Source organism: Carettochelys insculpta, chromosome 1 (genome assembly GCF_033958435.1).
Source record: "Carettochelys insculpta isolate YL-2023 chromosome 1, ASM3395843v1, whole genome shotgun sequence".
Lineage (NCBI taxonomy): Eukaryota > Metazoa > Chordata > Testudines > Carettochelyidae > Carettochelys > Carettochelys insculpta.
In genome coordinates this window covers 324433494-324453143 of record NC_134137.1, presented here as the reverse complement: position 1 = coordinate 324453143, position 19650 = coordinate 324433494, and positions in this window count along the sequence as shown.

Below are 19650 nucleotides of genomic sequence, written 5' to 3'. Positions count from 1 at the left end.
TGTTGGTTTTATAATGTTGGCACACGGGAAAGGACTGAATTTGCCAATTCTTTTCCTATATAACATATTTATTCCACCAGATTGCCCTGGATCAGTAGGACCAGGAAATCAAAGGTGACCTGGAGCCATCCCATTACCGATCCTTCAACTATCCATTTTCCCATCTTTGAGAATAATGCTTGGAAGGAGACTGGCACGGCCTATTTCAACACTAATTTTACCATGATGTTCCATATTGGCTACGTCTACACGTGAAGCCTACATCGAAGTAGCCTATTTCCATGTTGCGACATCGAAATAGCCTATTTCGATGAATAGCGTCTACACGTCCTCCAGGGCCGGCAACGTCGATGTTCAACTTCGACGTTGCTCAGCCCAACATCGAAATAGGCGCAGCGAGGGAACGTCTACACGCCCAAGTAGCACACATCGAAATAGGGATGCCAGGCACAGCTGCAGACAGGGCCAACAGGTGGACTAGCGCTTCCGGGGCAACAGCTAGCCGCTCCCTTAAAGGGCCCCTCCCACACACACTTAGCCTGCACAGCACGCGGTCTGAGGAGCCATAGGCACACAGACCCCGGGCGACGCAGGCATGGTCCCCCAGCAGCAGCAGCAGCAGCAGCTAGAGGTCCACCCAGCCCTCCCGGCAGGAGCAGGGCTTGCCCTGACCCATGCCATGTGGGAGGGCAGCTGAACACCTCCTTGCCCCAGGGGAGGAGATGCCCCGAGGGCAGCAGGGCTCAACCCCTACCCCTGCAGCACCCCGCTCCACCCCCCCGCCTCACACGCCGGCGGCTGTGGAGCTACCCCACCAGCACCGACTGGTGGGAGCGGCTGGTGCTTGGGGAGTGGGACGACGACCACTGGCTCAGGAACTTCAGGATGACCCGGCAGACATTCCTGGAGCTGTGCCAGTGGCTCACCCCCGCACTCAGACACCAGGACACTGCCATGCGGCGTGCCCTCACAGTGCACAAACGGGTCGGCATCGCTGTCTGGAAGCTGGCCACTCTGGACAGCTACCGATCCGTGGGCCAGCAGTTTGGTGTCGGAAAGGCCACCGTCGGGGCTGTCTTCATGGAGGTAAGCGAACCCACGGGGGGAGGCCAGGGCAGGGCAGGGGGGCCAGAGCAGGGCAGGGCAGGGCAGGGGGGCCAGAGCAGGGCAGGGGGGCCAGGGCAGGGGGGCCAGAGCAGGGCAGGGGGGCCAGAGCAGGGCAGGGCAGGGCCACGCACACCCTGCTCACCCCTCATTGGGGCTGTCCCATGTGCTTTCTCTGCAGGTTGTGCGTGCCATCAACGCCATGCTCCTGCACAGGCTCGTGAGGCTGGGGGACCCAGATGCCACCATCGCCGCCTTTGCCACCCTGGGCTTCCCCAACTGCTTCGGGGCTCTGGATGGGACTCACATCCCCATCTGCGCCTTGCATCACAGTGGCGGACGATACCTCAATCGCAAGGGCTACCATTCTGTCGTCCTCCAGGCCTTGGTGGACAGCCGGGGATGTTTCCAGGACATTTACGTGGGCTGGCCTGGCAGCACCCACGACGCCCGGGTTTTCCGGAACTCGGGCCTGTGCCGCCGGCTGGAGGCGGGGACCTACATCCCCCAGCGGGAGATCCCTCTGGGGGACACCACCATGCCCCTACCCCCTCCGGCCGTGGCTCATGCACCCCTACACGGGCCATCTCTCCGCTAGCCAGGAGCGCTTCAACGAGCGCCTGAACCGTGCGCGCCAGGTGGTGGAGCGCTCATTTGGCCGCCTGAAGGGACGCTGGAGATGTCTCCTGACCCGCCTGGATGCGGGCCCCAACAACATCCCCCAGATTGTGGGTGCCTGCTGCGCCCTGCACAATTTGGTCGAGAGCAAGGAGGAGACCTTTCTGCAGGGCTGGGCTGCAGAGGCCGGCAGGGCACACGTCCAGCCACCTGCTGCCCCCAGTCGGCGGGTGGACCCCGAGGGGACCCGGGTCTAGGAGGCCCTGCAGGCCCACTTCGACGATCAGGCCGCGGGGTGAACTCTGCCCAGGCCCCCTACTGCCCACCCCTTCCTCCCCCACACTCCTGCCCCAACGCCCACACCATGGAGCACCCCACCCTCCCACTTGTCCTGGACAAATGACAGCATGCACTTGTGGCTGAACGTAAACTTTTTTTTTGTCTTTCAGAACCCTTTTTTTTTTGGGATGTAAAAAGAAATATGTGAACCACAAACAGAAAACTAGGGACAGACGTCCAACAAAAGCAATATGTAGAACAATAAAACAATGCAAAGAAACAACAGTGTGCAATAAATAATAAAAAGAAAACCAGGGAGGATAAAGGGGAGAACTATTTACATGGGGGGGACGGGGCAAACGGGGGGACCAAACAAACAGGGTGCAACTATATACAAAGGGGGGGGGCCATGTCCCGGGCCCCTCGCCCCTATAGCCTGGCACTGGGCGTGGCCGGCCGGGAGCCCCGCCACGCTTGCAGCCTGGTCCGCGGCTGGGTGGGAGCGGGCTGGACCGGAAGGTATCGGGGCTGGCGAGTGTCAGGTGGCTCCAGGGGTCCCTCGGCGCTCTGGCCCTCGCGGGTGGGTGGCGGGGCGACGGCAGATGGGCCGGCGACGGGCGGAGCAGCTGGTGGTGGGGCTGCAGGAGCGGGCAGGGCGGACGATGTTTCGGCCGGCGCGGCATGGGGGGCCAGGTAGTCCACCAGGTGGTTAAATGTCTGCATGTAGGCCCCCCATGCCTCCTGGCGCCAGGCCAGCGCCAGCTTCTGCAGGTGGAGGTGCTGCTCCGCGACCTCCAGCTGCCGACGGAGGATGGCCAGCAGCTGGGGGTCCGTCGCCGGCGGCGGTTCATGGCGCGGGGCCCGCCGTCTAGCCCGCCACGGGGCCGGTCGGTCCTCGGCTGAGGGGCTGCCCTGGAGCGATGGTCCCGGAGGGCTCTCCGGGACGACTGACACCTCGCCGGCGCTCTCTTCTGGTCCTTGTGATGGTGCAGGTGCAGGACACAGAAGAGGAGGGGGGGAAGAAGAATGGAGACAGGCGTTAGTGTGGGCCCCGAGCCGTGGCCTTTGTCCCCCCAGCCCTGTGCTGCAGGTTCCCCATCCCCGTCCCCGGGAGATGATGCTGTGATGGATGGGGTTCAGGGGTCCCCCGGCCCTGCACCCCGTCCCCTGGTGGGAGCGACTCTCACTTCACCCCGCAGGGTCTGACAGCAGGAGAGGTTTCTTAGGCCACAGATGGCCAGTTTCTGCCAGGAGTGACAGCACCAGCTGTCGGAAGAGACAGTCCTTCCAACCCATCGTGGGGAGAAGACCCCAAGGGGGGCCCCTCTGGGATGCAGATTTCCCCCTCCTCAGGCTGGCTGCCTACCAGCTCTCCCTTCCCCTAGCCTCTACCTGTGGCCCCCGCCCTCGCCCCCCAATTCCAAGACAGCTCGGCTCCTCCCTCCTGTTGGTTCAGGGCAGAGGTGTCACCTGCGAGCTGTAGTGCCAGGATCCTCCTTTGGCCCTGGGAGGTATTCGACTCTTGTGGCTCATATGTAGCCTGAGTCTCCCTTTTGCACTCCCCCCACTCCATCACATGCTGCTGCTGCGGGGTGTCCCACCCCCTCCTCCCGGGGGCCCCTCGAGGTTCCGCTCCCCCCTGGCCCGGGGATGGGGCATGGCACTGTCATGCAGGGTGCGGGGGGGCACGGGCTGATGGCTGCAGTGCTGTGAGGGCCATGGCCCTGGTGTCCTTGGGGCCATGGCCATGTGAGCATGTGGGGGGCCCAGGACACATATCTCTTACCCCCGCCCCTCAAGCCCAGGGGTGTCCACCACAGAGGGGTACCTACCTGTGGGTCCGCTCCCACGGTCCGGAGATCCCCGGGGGTCGGAGGCCCTGCTGCTGCTCCGGAATGGCAGGAGGAGGATCTGGAGGCTGGATTCTGTGGAGGAGGAGCCCCCCTCCTCCTCCTCCTCCTCCTCCTCCTGCCGCGATGTCCCGGGGGTGGCCTCCGGGGGGGGCCCCCGGGGTGCGGGGATTGCCTCCAGGGCGGACTCCGTCTGCAGGGCCTGCTGGGGCTCGTCAGCCGAGGTGTCAAGGGTGGCCGGAGGGGAGGAGGTGTGCCGGGAGCCCAGGATGTCCCTGAGCTCCCTGTAAAAGAGGCAAGTGATGGGGGCGGCCCTAGATCGGCTGGCCGCATCCCGGGGCCGGGAGTAACCCTGCCGCAGCTCCTTGACCTTACTCCTGATGTGGTCAGGAGTGCGGGCAGGGTGACCCCGGGCAGCCAGGCCGTCGGCCAGCCGAGCGAACGCATCCGCGTTCCGCCTCTTGCTCCCCATTACCTGGAGCACCTCCTCCTCGCTCCAGAGCCCCAGCAGGTCCCGCAGCTCGGCCTCCGTCCAGGAGGGGCCCCTCTGCCGCTTCCCAGACTGGCTGGCCCTCTGGCTGGGCTGGCTGCCCTGGCTCCCCTTGGGGGGGGTCCCCTGGGGGCGCTGGGGGGGCTGCCGGCTAGCCATAGCCGCTGGGTGGGTGGCTGAGGGTGCTGCAGGCTGCCCGCGCGTGCAGGCTGCAGCCTGCACGTTGCCTCAGCTTCCTGCAGAGGCAGGGAGGGGGAGGGGACCTTTAAGGGGCCGCTCCACGTGGCCACCAGTGAGCTGAGGGGCTGGAGAGAGCGTCTCTCAACCCCCCAGCTGATGGCCGCCATGGAGGACCCGGCAATTTCGACGTTGCGGGACGCGGATCGTCTACACTGTCCCTACTTCGACGTTGAACGTCGAAGTAGGGTGCTATTCCTATCCCCTCATGGGGTTAGCGACTTCGACGTCTCACCGCCTAATGTCGAAGTTAACTTCGAAATAGCGCCCGATGCGTGTAGCCGCGACAGGCGCTATTTCGAAGTTAGTGCTGCTACTTCGAAGTAGCGTGCACGTGTAGACACAGCTATTGTGTGTCACACCAAAGCACCACTCAGTTAAAATCAAGAAGATGATTATGTGTAAAGGCACATTTAGCACTGGCCTGCTAAATCCAGGGTAGTGAGCTCAATCCAGAGGGGAGCCATTTAGCAATCTGGGGCAAATAGATTTAAAAAAAAAAAAACAGGGAGGATGCTTGATCCTGCTAAGAGGCAAAGGACTGGACTCAATAACCTCCCAAGGTCCCTCCCAGTTCTCGGAGATGCATGTATCTCCATTTAAGCCACTTTCATGGGTCCTGCTTTTTTGTATCCAGTCTACTTCCTGAGCTCATCTTAGAGAATCTTCAGATAGAGGTTTAGTCATATTCCAAAGCAGGAGGAGACTTTATATGCCATAATTTGTTTATATCACCTCTAATGTCAGTGTGAAATAGCTCCTTAGCATAACTCATCCTTTTTTTGGAGACTGCTAACCTCTTGTCAGTAAAGGCATGGTATGGCTCTGAGGTCCAGGGATAACTAGATTTTCAAAGTGAAAACCCAGGTGGCACCTGCGAGGGATTTGGTAGGAGATTAAACAAGCTGGCAGAGAAACAAGAAGAAAAGAGTATGCCCCTCCCATCCCTCTCCCACTAATCTCACCTTTCAGAATGCAAAATGTTGACACGACTTTAAATGGCAGGTTTGCACAGTATTTACTCCTCTTCAGTGTTTTCTCCTAATTGCCCCATTTTCTGCAGCTTCCTGGTGATCATTTTATGCAAATAATTTCATAACTTCAATTGCATATTTTCATATGTATTTCAGTTATGGTCACTTTACCCTGTCCCAAGCAATGGTGAGAACTGACTATGGAGCCACACATGGCTTGAGGTTGCTGGCAAGTGTGTACAGGAGAGAGTGAGGGAGTATTTATAGGGCTGAGGTAGTTGGTTGAGTGTTGGAGAGGTTTTGAGATTGTTGGGGTATATAAGGGTGCTTGGAATAGGTGGGAGACATGGGGTATCTCAGTACTTTGGAGAAGGTAGCAGGTGTGCAGGTTGTGTGGTGCTTGGTGCTGTTGGGATTGAATAGGAGCCGTGATGGTGTTGCAAAAAAAGCAAACATGATTCTGGGATGCATTAGCAGGTGTGTTGTGAGCAAGACACAGGAAGTCATTCTTCCGCTCTGCTCTGCACTGGTTAGGCCTCAGTTGGAGTAGTGTGTCCAGTTCTAGGCACCGCATTTCAAGAAAGATGTGGAGAAATTGGAAAGGGTCCAGAAAAGAGCAACAAGAATGATCAAAGGTCTAGAGAACATGACCTACAAAGAAAGGCTGAAAGAACTGGGCTTGTTTAGTTTGGAAAAAAGAAGACTGAGGGGGAACATGATAGTGGTTTTCAGGTATCTAAAATGGTGTCATAAGGAGGACGGAGAAAACTTGTTCTTCTTGGCCTCTGAGGATAGAACAAGAAGCTATGGGCTTAAACTGCAGCAAGGGAGATTTAGGTTGGACCTTAGGAAAAAATTCCTAACTGTCAGGGTGGTCAAACACTGGAATAAATTGCCTAGGGAGGTTGTGGAATCTCCATTTGTGGAGATATTTAAGAACATGTTAGATAAATGTCTGTCAGGGATGGTCTGGACAGTGCTTGGTCCTGCCATGAGGGCAGGGTGCTGGAGTTGATGACTTGTCAATGTCCCTTCCAGTCCTAGTATTCTATGATTCTATGATTCTCTATCTGTCAGTGGTGTAATACATGGTTGGCAGGTGTTTGTCTGGATCTGAAACTAGCCAGGGAGTGTGGGGCCAATATTGAGTTCATTCGCTTTATGCCCATCAGCTAACTGGAAACCCACAGCTGCCAGCTCTTGTTGCACAGCTTTCTGTCTGCTCTTTCCCTTCTCTAGATGATGTTTGGTCCTGGCACGAGTGCAGGAAACTGGACTTGATGACCTCTCAAGATCCATTCCAGTTCTAGGATTCTAGGATTCTATAATAGCACATATCTGCCTCATAGTGTGCTCTGAAGATAACTGATCAGATTCTTTGGTAATGGTAACTACCCATATATCTAACATAGAGGAAAGTTAAGACAGTTTTCAGTATTCATTCCTCATTATTTAACATAGGCCCAAGTTATCATTTACTTCAAAAGAAGAGCCTAATAACTTTAAGGACCCAGGCCATATTGCCTATGGGTTGGCTTAGCCCCACCAGCTTTAACTTGCAGCTGTTTCAGACAGTTCTTCTGTGAAACAGGTACATAGAGTTTGACATGAGGAAATGAAGGCAAAAAGTGGTTATGTGCAATGCCCAAAATCACATAAGCTGTGGCAAATCCATGGCTAAAATCCAAAGCTTTTATTTACATTTTAAGAATTGCTCTCATTTATCCTGTTGATTTAAGTTAATTTCTGACACATTTGATGCCATTTTGTTCTTTCCTTGGTTCAGCCCCCTCTTTGATTCCAACAGGCTGGTTCTAAGTGGGGACAAACAGGGTGGCTGTTCTGAGTGCCACTTTCTAGGGGATACTGAATTTCTGTCCCAATGTACTTTTTCCCCCACTCCACTATGATTGGCATGTCATTCTTGCTTTCTCCTGGTTTGCCAGACTTTTTCTTTGGACACTGTCTTGGAGAGGTTCATTTCAGATGTTTTCCATGCAAGGCCAGCAAAATGACTAGGTCTGCTCCTGGATACCAAGCTTAATGAAGTAGAAAATATATCATGTCTCTATGTATCAATGAACAGTATAAACAAAAATTATTTACACTGTATAAACTTCCTTAGTCAAAGGGTTCTGTTGTCTGGAAGGGTCTCCTCCTTCCACTGATTAATGGAAATATTTGTTCAGCTTTCAGAAAGCAATTGTGTGGCTTCAGACTGTTTTATTCTTGCCCATTTTTAGGGATGGTGTCTTAAGCTCATAAAGTGCTGTGATGATAGAATGTGGTTCAGAAAACTGCTTGCTAAGGTTAAAATGTGGATGAAGAAAAGATACTTTCTGAGGTGCTTCTCAAGAACAACATGAACGCATATACAATGTATATCTGCTCTAAAACATCATGAAATGTTGTCCTCTAACACTCTTGATAACAAGTATTAATAGTAAACAGCTGCAGAGTCCCACAGATTTTAGTGCATTTATCTCATTTACATTGTTGTAGATGACAGTGAACTGCTCCATATCTTCCAGGTTATCCCCTCCAAGTGCAGTGGTGTTCTTGTTAGACTGGCTGATCCTCATTGTCCTGGTATTTCCCTTGTTACTGCTCAGTCCAGTCATTGAGACAGATTTGCCTAGTGTTGTGACCTCTTCTTCCATGCTTTCATGTCAGTGTGAAACGAGGGCAACATCATGAGCAAAATCTAAGTCCTGTACCTGTTTGAAAAGTGTCCACTGAATGCCTTCCTGATGGTCATCTCTTGTCCTGTTCATAATCCAGAACTGTGTGATCAAGAACAGGAAACGTGACAATAAGCACCCTTTTCTCACTCCTGAGAGTAGGCTGAAGATTCTGTCAAGACACCATTGTGAACAACTTGGCATGTTGAGGGTTCTTATATTGAATGGATAAGGTTAATAATTTTGGATGGGATGCCACAGTGCTGCAGCAGTTTCCACAAAGTGTCTCTGTCAAAGCTGTTGAAACCTTTTTCAAAGTCCATGAAAGTTAGTGGGGATGGCTAAGCCACGCTCTCAGAACACCATCATCCAGCACAGTCCATCAAGCTCTGAAATGGAACCTGCAAGGAAAATGTAAAAGAATAAGACCATGGACAATGTGGAGAAGGTCTCCTGAGACTGAAGGACAAAAACTGGGTACTCCTGGAGTCAGCTAGAAGTTTTGCCCCATGACAGAGTGAAGTGGAGGAGAATTGTAGATGACCTGTGCTCCACTTGCAGTACAAGGGTTTAAGTAGTAGTAGGTAGATGACAGTGGACTCTGGCCCAGAATGTGTTAAAATGAGGTGAAATAATTATGGATTACAATAAAATATGCATGACTTATTCCCAAGCTTGGGAATTAAATCTCCTTGGATGAAAACCTGGCACTATTTAGATCAATAGGAGTTTTCCCACTGAGTTAAATGGAATTTTATAAGAACATAAGAATGGCCACAGCATCCATCAGAGAAATGGTCCTGTCTTCCAATATTGGCTGGTGCTAGATGCATCAGAAGGATCAAATAGAACAAGGTAATTTATCGAGAGATCCACCCTAGTGTGTTGCAGTCACACATTTAGGGAGACCTAGAGCATGGGGCTGTATCCATGACCATATTTGCTAATTGTCACTGATTAACTTTTTTTACATTAACTTATCTGATTTTCTAAACCCCAGTTATACTTTTGACTTTCACAACATCCTCTGACGATGAATTCTAGTTTGTGAGTTGTGTGAAAGTGTACTTCTTTATGTTTGTTTTAAATCTATTAATTTCACTGTGATCCCTATAGGCCTGCTGATATGGGGAACAAATGGGGTGGTTGCCCCTGGGTCTGGCATTTCAAAGGGGCTTGGAGCTCCTGCCATGGCCACTGCTACTTTGGCATTGGTGGCTGGAGTTCCAGGCCCCTTTGAAGTACTGCAGCAGTGTTGCTCTGCTGCTCTGCATGGTTGTGAGGATGGCAGGGGGAGCAACATGGCCCCGATGTCACGAAGGGCTGAATGCCTAGGCCCATCCCTTCTGCCCTTGACCTGTCCCTTGTGTGGGCATGGCGCCAGGCCCTCCTCCCACTTTGCCCTGGTGCCCATGGTCGCTGTCATCCCTGCTACATCCCTGGGTCTTGTGTTAAATGAACTCTTCCTTATTCATTTTCTCCACACCATTCATGATTATATAGATTGCTATCACAGCCCCACATAACAGCCTCTTTTCTAAGCTGAATATCCCCAGTCTTTTCACTCTTTCCTCATATGGAAGCTTTACATATCCCAGTTATTTTTGTTGCCCTGTTCCCCCCCTTTTTTTTCAACACTAATATATGGTTTTGGAGGCGGGGCAACCAGAACTGTACACACAATTCAAGGTGTGGGTTTACTGGGCACTTATATAGTGTCTTTATGATATTTTCTTTTTTATTTTCTTCTCTTGCCTAGTGGGTCCAAACACTGGGTTAGCTTTTTTGACAGTCACTGCATACTGAACAGATGTTTTCAGAGAACAATCCATGTTGACTCCCAAAGATCTTAACTATTGAGTGATAACAGGTAATTTAGACCCTATAATTTTATTTATATAGTTGGGATTATATTTTCCAATGTGCATTACTTTGCATTTACCAACACTGACATCTGCAGTCTTGGGCTACATCTACACGTGCAGCCAACATCGAAATAGTCTATTTCGATGAATAACGTCTACACGTCCTCCAGGGCCAGCAACGTCGATGTTCAACTTCGACGTTGCTCAGCCCAACATCGAAATAGGCGCAGCGAGGGAACGTCTACACGTCAAAGTAGCACACATCGAAATAGGGATGCCAGGCACAGCTGCAGACAGGGTCACAGGGCGGACTCAACAGCAAGCCACTCCCTTAAAGGGCCCCTCCCAGACACAGTTGCACTAAACAACACAAGATACACAGAGCTGACAACTGGTTGCAGACCCTGTGCCTGCAGCATAGATCCCCAGCTGCCGCAGAAGCAGCCAGAAGCCCTGGGCTAAGGGCTGCTGCCCACGGTGACCATAGAGCCCCGCAGGGGCTGGAGAGAGAGCATCTCTCAACCCCCCAGCTGATGGCCGCCATGGAGGACCCAGCAATTTCGACGTTGCGGGACGCGGATCGTCTACACGGTCCCTACTTCGACCTTGAACGTCGAAGTAGGGCGCTATTCCTATCTCCTCATGAGGTTAGCGACTTCGACGTCTCGCCGCCTAACGTCGAAGTTAACTTCGAAATAGCGCCCGACGCGTGTAGATGCGACGGGCGCTATTTCGAAGTTGGTGCCGCTACTTCGAAGTAGCGTGCACGTGTAGACGCAGCTTTGGTGTATAGTCATCCAGTTTTGTGAGATTCCTTTGAAACTCTTCACAATCAGCTTTGGACTTATCTATCTTGAATAATTTTGTATGCTCTTCAGACTTCGACATTTCACTGTTTACACCTTTTTCTAGATAATCTGTGAATAAATTGAACAGCTATGGTTCCTTGGATGAGCCCTGCTATTCACCTTTTTCAACTGTGAAAATAGGCCATTTATGCCTACCACATGATTATTATTTTTAACCAGTTACTGACTGAGGGGAGGACCTTCGATCTTATCCTATTACTGCCTTCTTTGTTTAAGAACTTGTTTTGAGGGACCTTGTCAAAAGCTTTCTGACAGCTTTCTGACAATCCAAGTATACCGTAACCAGCAGATCATTCTTGGCCACATATTTGTTGTTCCCCTCCAAAAATTCTAATAGACTGGAGAGGTATAATTTCCCATTACAAAAGCCACGGTAAATTTCCCCCAGCATATCATATTAATTTATATATCTGATAGTTCTGTTCTTTTACTATAGTTTCAAAACATTTTCCTGGCCTGTGATTGCCAGTATCACCTCTGAAGCTTTCTTAAAAAATCAGCATTATATTAGTTTCCACCTGCTGTAAGTTATAGTCTACATACTGCAGTTGATAGTTATGCCATTACGTATCTGAAATTCCTTCAGAATTCTTCAGTGAATGTCATCTGGATGTGGTGACTTATTACTGTTTAATTTATCAATTTGTTCTAAAACCTCTACTGACACCTCAACTTGCAGAAGATACCAACTTGGGAGGGGTTACAAGTACTTTTGAGGAAAGGGCCAGAATTCAAAATGATCTGGGCAAACTGGAGAAATGGTCTGAGGAAAATAGTTTAATAAGGACAAATGCAAAGTACTCCACTTAGGGAGGAGCAGTCAGTTTCATACATACAAAATGGGAAGAGACTCCCTAAGACGGAGTACTGCAGAAAAGGATCTAGGGGCCATAGTGGACCACAAGCTAAGTATGAGTCAACAGTTTGACACTATTGCAAAAAAACAAATATGAATCTGGGATCCATTAACAGGCGTGTTGTGAGCAAGACAGGAAAAGTGTTTCTTCTGCTCTATTCTGCACTGATTAAACCTCAGCTGGAGTACTGTGTCCGTTTCTGGGAACCACATTTTAGGAAAGATCTGGAGAAACTGGAGAGGATCCAGGGAAAAGCAACTGAAATGATTAAAGGTCTAGAAAATATGACCTATGAGAGAAGATTAAAAGAACGGGGTTTGTTTAGCTTGGGAAAGAGAAGGCTGAGAAGGGACATGATAGCAGCTTTCAAGTATCTAAAAGAGTGTTACAAGGAAGAAGGAAATAAACTTTTCCCCTTGGACTCTGAAGACAGAACAAGAAGCAATGGGCTTAAATTGCAGCAGGGAAGATTTAGATTGGACATTAGGAAAAATTTTCTGTCAGGGTGATTAAGTACTGGAATAAATTGCCTATGGTGGTTGTAGAATCTCCATCACTGAAGATGTTTAAGAACAGGTTGGGTAAATATCCAACAGGGATGATATAGATGGTGCTTGGTCCTACTGTGAGGGCAGGGGACTCGATGAACTCTTGAGGTCCCTTCCAGTTCTAGTGTAGTATGATGCTATGATACACACACACACATAAGTGTGCATGTGTACATGTATATCTATTATCTATCTGTGTGTGTGTGTGTGTGTGTATATATATATATCATCATCAACAACCATGGGCTCAGTGCCCATTGGTGTGCAATGCCTCTCTCACTATTTCCATCTATCTTTCCCTGTTCAGTGTGGAGTGGCTCTTGGAATCTTCCTTTATCACCCATGTCACACATCCGTACAACATACTGCTGAATCCACACTTTCTCAAGATGCTCAGCTTCATTTCTAAGCTAATTGCTTTGCTTTTCTAGATCTTATCCATCACCTTCAAACTTGCTCTTGCTTTTGCTATTCGATTTGCTATTTCCTTCTCACAGTCTAGATCATACGTTATGTTGCTCCCCAGATATGTGAACTTCTCCAGTTCAATCTCATCGACACTGTTTTTCCTTCCTATTTCCTTATCTCCAAATACCATTGTTTTTGTGTTATCGATGTTCATAATCAGTCCATACTGCTGCTCTTCCTCGTTTTGCACCTGCACCACTTTCTCTAGCTTCTCCTCATCCTCCTCAATAACTATATTATCTGTAACAAAGAGGAAGCCGTGCTAGTCTATACACTATCAAAACAAAAAGCAGTCAAGTAGCACTTTAAAGACTAGCAAAATGGTTTGTTAGGTGAGCTTTCATGGGACAGACCCACTGAAGAAGTGGGTCTGTCCCACAAAAGCTCACCTAACAAACCATTTTGCTTGTCTTTAAAGTGCTACTTGACTGCTTTTTGTTTTTTATTATCTGTGAATCTCAAGTTGTTAACTCTTATCCCATGAACAGATATCCTTTCTACCCCTTCCTTGATTTTGGCCATTGCTCTCTCTAGAGCCGCGTCTACACGTGCATGCTACTTCGAAGTAGCGGCGCCAACTTCGAAACAGCGCCCATCACGGCTACACATGTTGGGCGCTATTTCGAAGTTAACTTCGATGTTAGGTGGCGAGACGTCGAAGTCACTAACCCCGTGAGCGGATGGGAATAGCGCCCTACTTCGACATTCAACGTCGAAGTAGGGAACGTGTAGACAATCCGCGTCCCGCAACATCGAAATAGCGGGGTCCTCCATGGCGTCCATCAGCTGAGGGGTTGAGAGACGCTCTCTCCAGCCCCTGCGGGGCTCTATGGTCGCTGTGTGCAGCAGCCTTTAGCCCAGGGCTTCTGGCTGCTGCTGCTGCAGCTGGGGATCCATGCTGCATGCACAGGGTCTGCAACTAGTTGTTGGCTCTGTGGATCTTGTGCTGTTTAGTGCAAGTGTGTCTGGGAGGGGCCCTTTAAGGGAGCGGCTTGCTGTTGAGTCCGCCCTGTGACCCTGTCTGCAGCTGTTCCTGGCACCCTTATTTCAATGTGTGCTACTTTGGCGTGTAGACGTTCCCTTGCAGCGCCTATTTCGATGTGGTGCTGCCCAACGTCGACGTTGAACGTCGACGGCACCAGCCCTGGAGGACGTGTAGACGCTATTCATCGAAATAGCTTATTTCGATGTCGCTACATTGAAATGAGCTATTTCGATGTAGCGTGCACGTGTAGACATAGCCTAGATGTGTGATGAAGATACTTGGCAATATTGGGTCTCCTTGTCTCTTACCTCTACTTGCTCTAAACCAACATCCCAACTCTCTTCTTGTTCTCAGCACTGCCTTCGCATTGTCATTGATAACCTTCAACAACTGTATCAATGTGCTATCCATTCTGTATGACTTCAACACCACCCAAGTCACTTTCTGATTTATGCTGTTAAATGCCTTCTGCAAATTGACGAAGCAAGTGTAGATGTTCTTGTTCTTTTATTGAACTTTCTCTTCTATCAGTCTTAGAGCCAATATCTGCTCTATGGTACGTCTGTCTTTTCTGAACCCTGCTTGGTTGTATGCTAGATGTTCTTTCATCTGTGATCCTAGTCCCTCCATCAGTATCATAATCAGCAGCTTGCCTAAATGACTTGTTAATACATATGTGAGAAATAATTGTTCCCAATGATGACTCAGGTGGTTAACCATAGATTATGGTAGGACAGCTACTTTTTTTTTTGGATACTTGAGTACAATTAATCCACAACCTGTTTGTACTTTTACTCAAGTAGCTTCCCAAAAGAATACTTTCACTTTTACTTAGTTACATTTTTTCACAGTAGCAGTACTTTTACTCAAGTGACTTTTTTGGGAACTTTTTCGACCACTGACTAACTGACCCTGCATTTGGAACTGGAAGCATTTAAAAAATGCTACTATGGAGGTCCTGGACTTTAATTTCTTACCTATTAGCCTAGATGTGGACTCCAGAACACATGGCCTACCTTCTTCTATGTCATTGGTACCTACTTGTACGTGCCATGACCACTAGCTCTTTCCCAACATGGCAAATAAATCTGTGTATGTCTCCTTTCACCCCATGACTTGCAATTTGTTATCTTGAATTTTTTGCTTTTGAGCAGTTGCCTTCCTTGGAAACAGTTGCTTTTTACATTTAGACATGCTTGAGGCAAGAGCTATTTGTACATAAAGCCCTTACTTTTATATTGCTATCCAACCACTCTCCACGTCTCTGGTGACCTTGGGTTGCATGTTCTTCCACACTACCAAGGAACTCCTGCAAACATAGTGTTTCTCCTGGAGCCTCTGTTCAAAGAGAGGGTGTGTGGGTTTTTGCATGAAACTATGAAAGTTAATGCTCACCCTTTTTGCAGCAACTTGAGTTCTAGCACCACACAAACTGCATTTTAGAGAGAGTATGGAGCTTGTTAAATACATGTGGAATTACAAGAGACTGAATATAATATGAGTGAGGCACATGTTACCAAATGACTCTTAGCTCTTGGAACTGGGACTAGAGCTCATGACTGAAGCAAGGCATTGCAGACTGACATTTATTAGCCATTTCCCCACTTAGGTGATGTCATGGGCATGAGCTCTGAGGAAGTTACAAGTCTGGATGTTGAGGCCTCACAAGACTCAACTAGGTTGGAGTAAGCTCTCCTCTCTGAGGCACATTTAGTAAAACATGAACTGTAATGGGGAGCAATGGTTGTTGGGCATTATTCATGGATTTTTCCTTATGAAACAGGAACCAACAGAATTGGATCCTATTCAAGAACCTCCAAAATCTTCATAGTATAATCCCAGAACAGTGCCTGGGAGACATTTCTAAGTACTCATATGGTAACCATCACCATGAGTACCTGCTGTGTGTGGCTATGTCTACACTAGAAGCATCTATCAACAGAAGTTACTGTCAACAAAGAAATCTCAACAGAACCTCTGTCAACATATTGCATCTACACACAACTTGCTCAGCCAACAGAGAATTGCCAGAATGCACTGCGCTTGCCGCCAGAAAGCAGAATGGCAACTCTGCAAAGAGGGCTGCCCAGCAACTGGAAGTCCTCTCTGTTAACAGACATATCTACATTGCACTTGTGTCGTCAGTACTCCATTGAGAAAGTGTCATGCCTCAAATTTTTGAGGAATAATACTATGGAGGCAAATGCAGAGTTCTTTCGAGAATCTGTCAAAAGAATGCTTTGAGGGTGTGTCTACACTTGCATTCCTCTTTCAAAAGAGGCATGCAATTGAGGGAAATCGAAAATGTAAATGAGGTGCAGATTTACATATCTGGCATTTCATTTGCATTTTCCTCTTTTGAAAGAAGAAAAGTAGTATAGATACTGCTCTTTCAAAAGTAAAACCTCATCTTCAAAAGAATCCTTCTTCCCATAAAAAAAGGAAAGAAAGATTCTTTCGAAGATGGGGTTTGCTTTCGAAAGAGTAGTGTCTACATTTCTTTTCTTCTTTCGAAAGAAGACTATGCAAATGAGGTGCCAGATACGTAAATCTGCACCTCGTTTACATTTTTGATTTTTCTCATTTTCATCAAAACAAAAAAGCAGTCCGGTAGCAATTTAAAGACTAGCAAAATAATTTATTAGGTGGCGAGCTTTCATGGGCTAGACCCACTTCTTCAGCCCATAGCCATAGCAGAACAGCATGCCTTTTTAGAAAGAGGAATGCAAGTGTAGATGGCACCCTACATATGTAGACACTCCCTGAGTTACATCAACAGAAGGCCCCTTCTGTTGACAAAACTCTCTAGTGTAGACCCAGCCTGTGGGTGTGTCTACACTTCCATTCCTCTTTCGAAAGAGGCATGCAAATGAGGGAAATTTAAAATGTAAATGAGATGCAGATTTACATATCTGGCATCTCATTTGCATATTCTTTCAAAAGAGCTTCTTTTGAAAGAAGAAAAGCAGTGCAGATGCTACTCTCTTGAATGTAAACCCCATCTTCGAAAAAACCCTTCTTCCCTTTTTTTAATGGGAAGAAGGATTCTTTCAAAGATGGGGTTTACTTTCGAAAGAGCAGTGTCTACACTGCTTTTCTTCTTTCGAAAGAATATGCAAATGAGATGTCAGGCATGTAAATCTGCACCTTATTTGCATTTTCAATTCCCCTCATTTGCATGCCTCTTTTGAAAGAGGAATGCAAGTGTAGACCCACTCTGTGTGTTTATCTTTCGTCATGGTCCTTTGATAATAATGTGTAGAAAGTGAGTTTTGTAACGACTTATATTGGATGATCTCCCCTTGACATGTTTATTTTTGATACAAGCCATATGTTATCTATTGTCTTGAAGTCCTTGTCTGTTAGAAAAACAGTAGGAAAGAGATTTCCTACTCTTGTCTGAGGACAGAAAGAGTGAATCTACTTGGAGTACCAACACACTGAAATGCTATTTAGGTATGCAACTGAGAGCTGAAGAAACAGAGGCCAATATATTTAAAAAAAAAAGGTGCCTAAAGGTAAGTTATTAAATCTTCACTTACACACCTAAATAACTGACCTGGATTTCAAAGTTGTTGCAATATATGCTTGGTTGTATCATCTCTTCACTAGCAACCTAATCATCAAAATTGCATGAGATTATGTGCCACTCAGTCCACTTTCAGCTCTGAGTAAGGAGACTGAGGAAGCATCTTAAAAGAAAAGATGGAACCAGAAATAGATTAAGGAAATATAAATGGTGGTTGTAACCATCACATTGAGGCTGATGCTGACACCCCTAATGACACTGGGCAGGACCTCAGTCTCTGAGAAATGCCACTAACCTCAGTGGAACTACTGGAGGAATTAAAGTGAGAGAGTGGCAGAACTGGATGTTTACAGTGTTTGAGATCGTTCATGAAATAATTTTGTTTGATATGTGGAGTGTCTATATAATTGTTGATGTATAACTTCTATTTGGGTGAAGGAATGTAATTTGGATCTCCAATGAAATGTTTTAGATGGCTTAATAAGGTGTTTTGCCTAACCTGGGAGTCTGTACAGCAGTACAGTTTTATTTTTGTACAATGATGACAGGCAAGGTAAAGGCCATGGTTGTGGTTCTTATGCAGAAAGTCAGCCAAGGTAAATGCCTTCTGCAAATCAACGAAGCAACCGTAAATGTTCTTGTTCTTTAATTGAGCTTTCTCCACTATCCTTGTGTCTACACGTGCCCTTCCTTTCAAAAGAGGCATGTTAATAAGTGGGTTCGAAAGATGCTAATGAGGCACTGCAATGAATATGCAGCACCTCATTAGCATAATGGCAGCCACAGCAATTCGAAAGTGCGGCTTTTCAAATTGCACATCACTCGCGGAGACAGGACCTTCTGAAAGGACCCCCCCCAGTTTTCAAAAGCCCTTTTTCCTATCTGGTGTTAGGAAGAAGGGCTTTCGAAAACTGGTGGGGGAGTCCTTTTGGAAGGTCCCCGTCTCCAGGGCTGTTTCTACACAGGCCACTTCCTTTGGAAGTGGCATGCTAATACGTGGAGCGAAAGATGCTAATGAGGCAGGGACACAAATTCCCTGCACCTCATTAGCATAACGTCACGTGATTTGTAGTCTGGAAGACCGTTCTTCCGGACTCCAAAAGCCGTGCGGAAGTGTGGCCCTGGCGGGGTTCCGGAAGGACATGCTTCTTCCGGAGGCCCCTTCTTCCCAAAAATTCTTCTTCCGGACTCCAAATCACGTAACGTTATGCTAATGAGGTACGTGGAATTTGCATCCATGCCTCATTAGCATCTTTCACTCTGTGTATTAGCATGCCACTTCCAAAGGAAGTGGCCTGTGTAGAAATGGCCCAGGGGCGGCGTGCGATTTGAAAAGCTGCACTTTCGAATTGCTGCGGCCGGCATTATGCTAATGAGGCACTGCGTATTCATTGCAGGGTCTCATTAGCATCTTTCAAACCGCTCATTAACACGCCCCTTTTGAAAGGAAGGGGCACGTGTAGACCCAGCCTATCAGTCGTAGACCCAGTATCTGCTGTATGGTACGTCTGTTTGTTGTGGGTGCTCAGTAAGGGGACTGCACACATTTTGGTCTGTATATGTGGTGTATTGTCAATTATTATGAATGATGTGGGGAGGTGCAGATGAGATCTATGGTCTGAAATGTGCCCTAGGATCATTTATGTGCCAGGTTCCCCTGTCCATGTGGGAAAGAGGGGAGGTGTAGGAGCCACAATGTCACTGCCTTTCATATCTTCTCTTCTGACTTATAAGCAAGCCCATTGTGGGGAGAGGGCTACACAAGTGGATTTATTGGCACCATGATGCATGGAAATGGTGAAGGGAGGAGGCACTGGTATCAGAACTGGACAGAAGGCACTGTGGCTCCCTGTGGATAGCTGTAAATACTAGCAAATAATCTGAGATTTGACTGTCTCTTGGATGAACTTTTAGTGGTGCTTCTAGAGGGGACTAGTCCTTCTGTCATACCTCTGATTCAGATAACTGAGGAGACCTTCCAGACCTTTCTTTCCAGGAAGCCTCCTGGGAGGCTCTCGATGGGGCTGAGGGCAGCAATCTGGCTTATGTTTTTGATAGTAAAGTCATGTGAGGAACTCATGGGTTCCAGATTTCAGTGTATTTTGCTAGATGTTTGAAGCAATGCAGGGGCAGAAGTCAGGTTGGTGATTGATTCTTAATTATGAATTTCCAGACTTGCACATATTGTTTTTAAAATGGCAGTGTTCTTTATATGTGTGGCTCTTTATGGGAGACCCACCATAACCCCACCTCACTGATGGCATTTTTTGGCCTGCTGCCATTTACAATTCAGTAC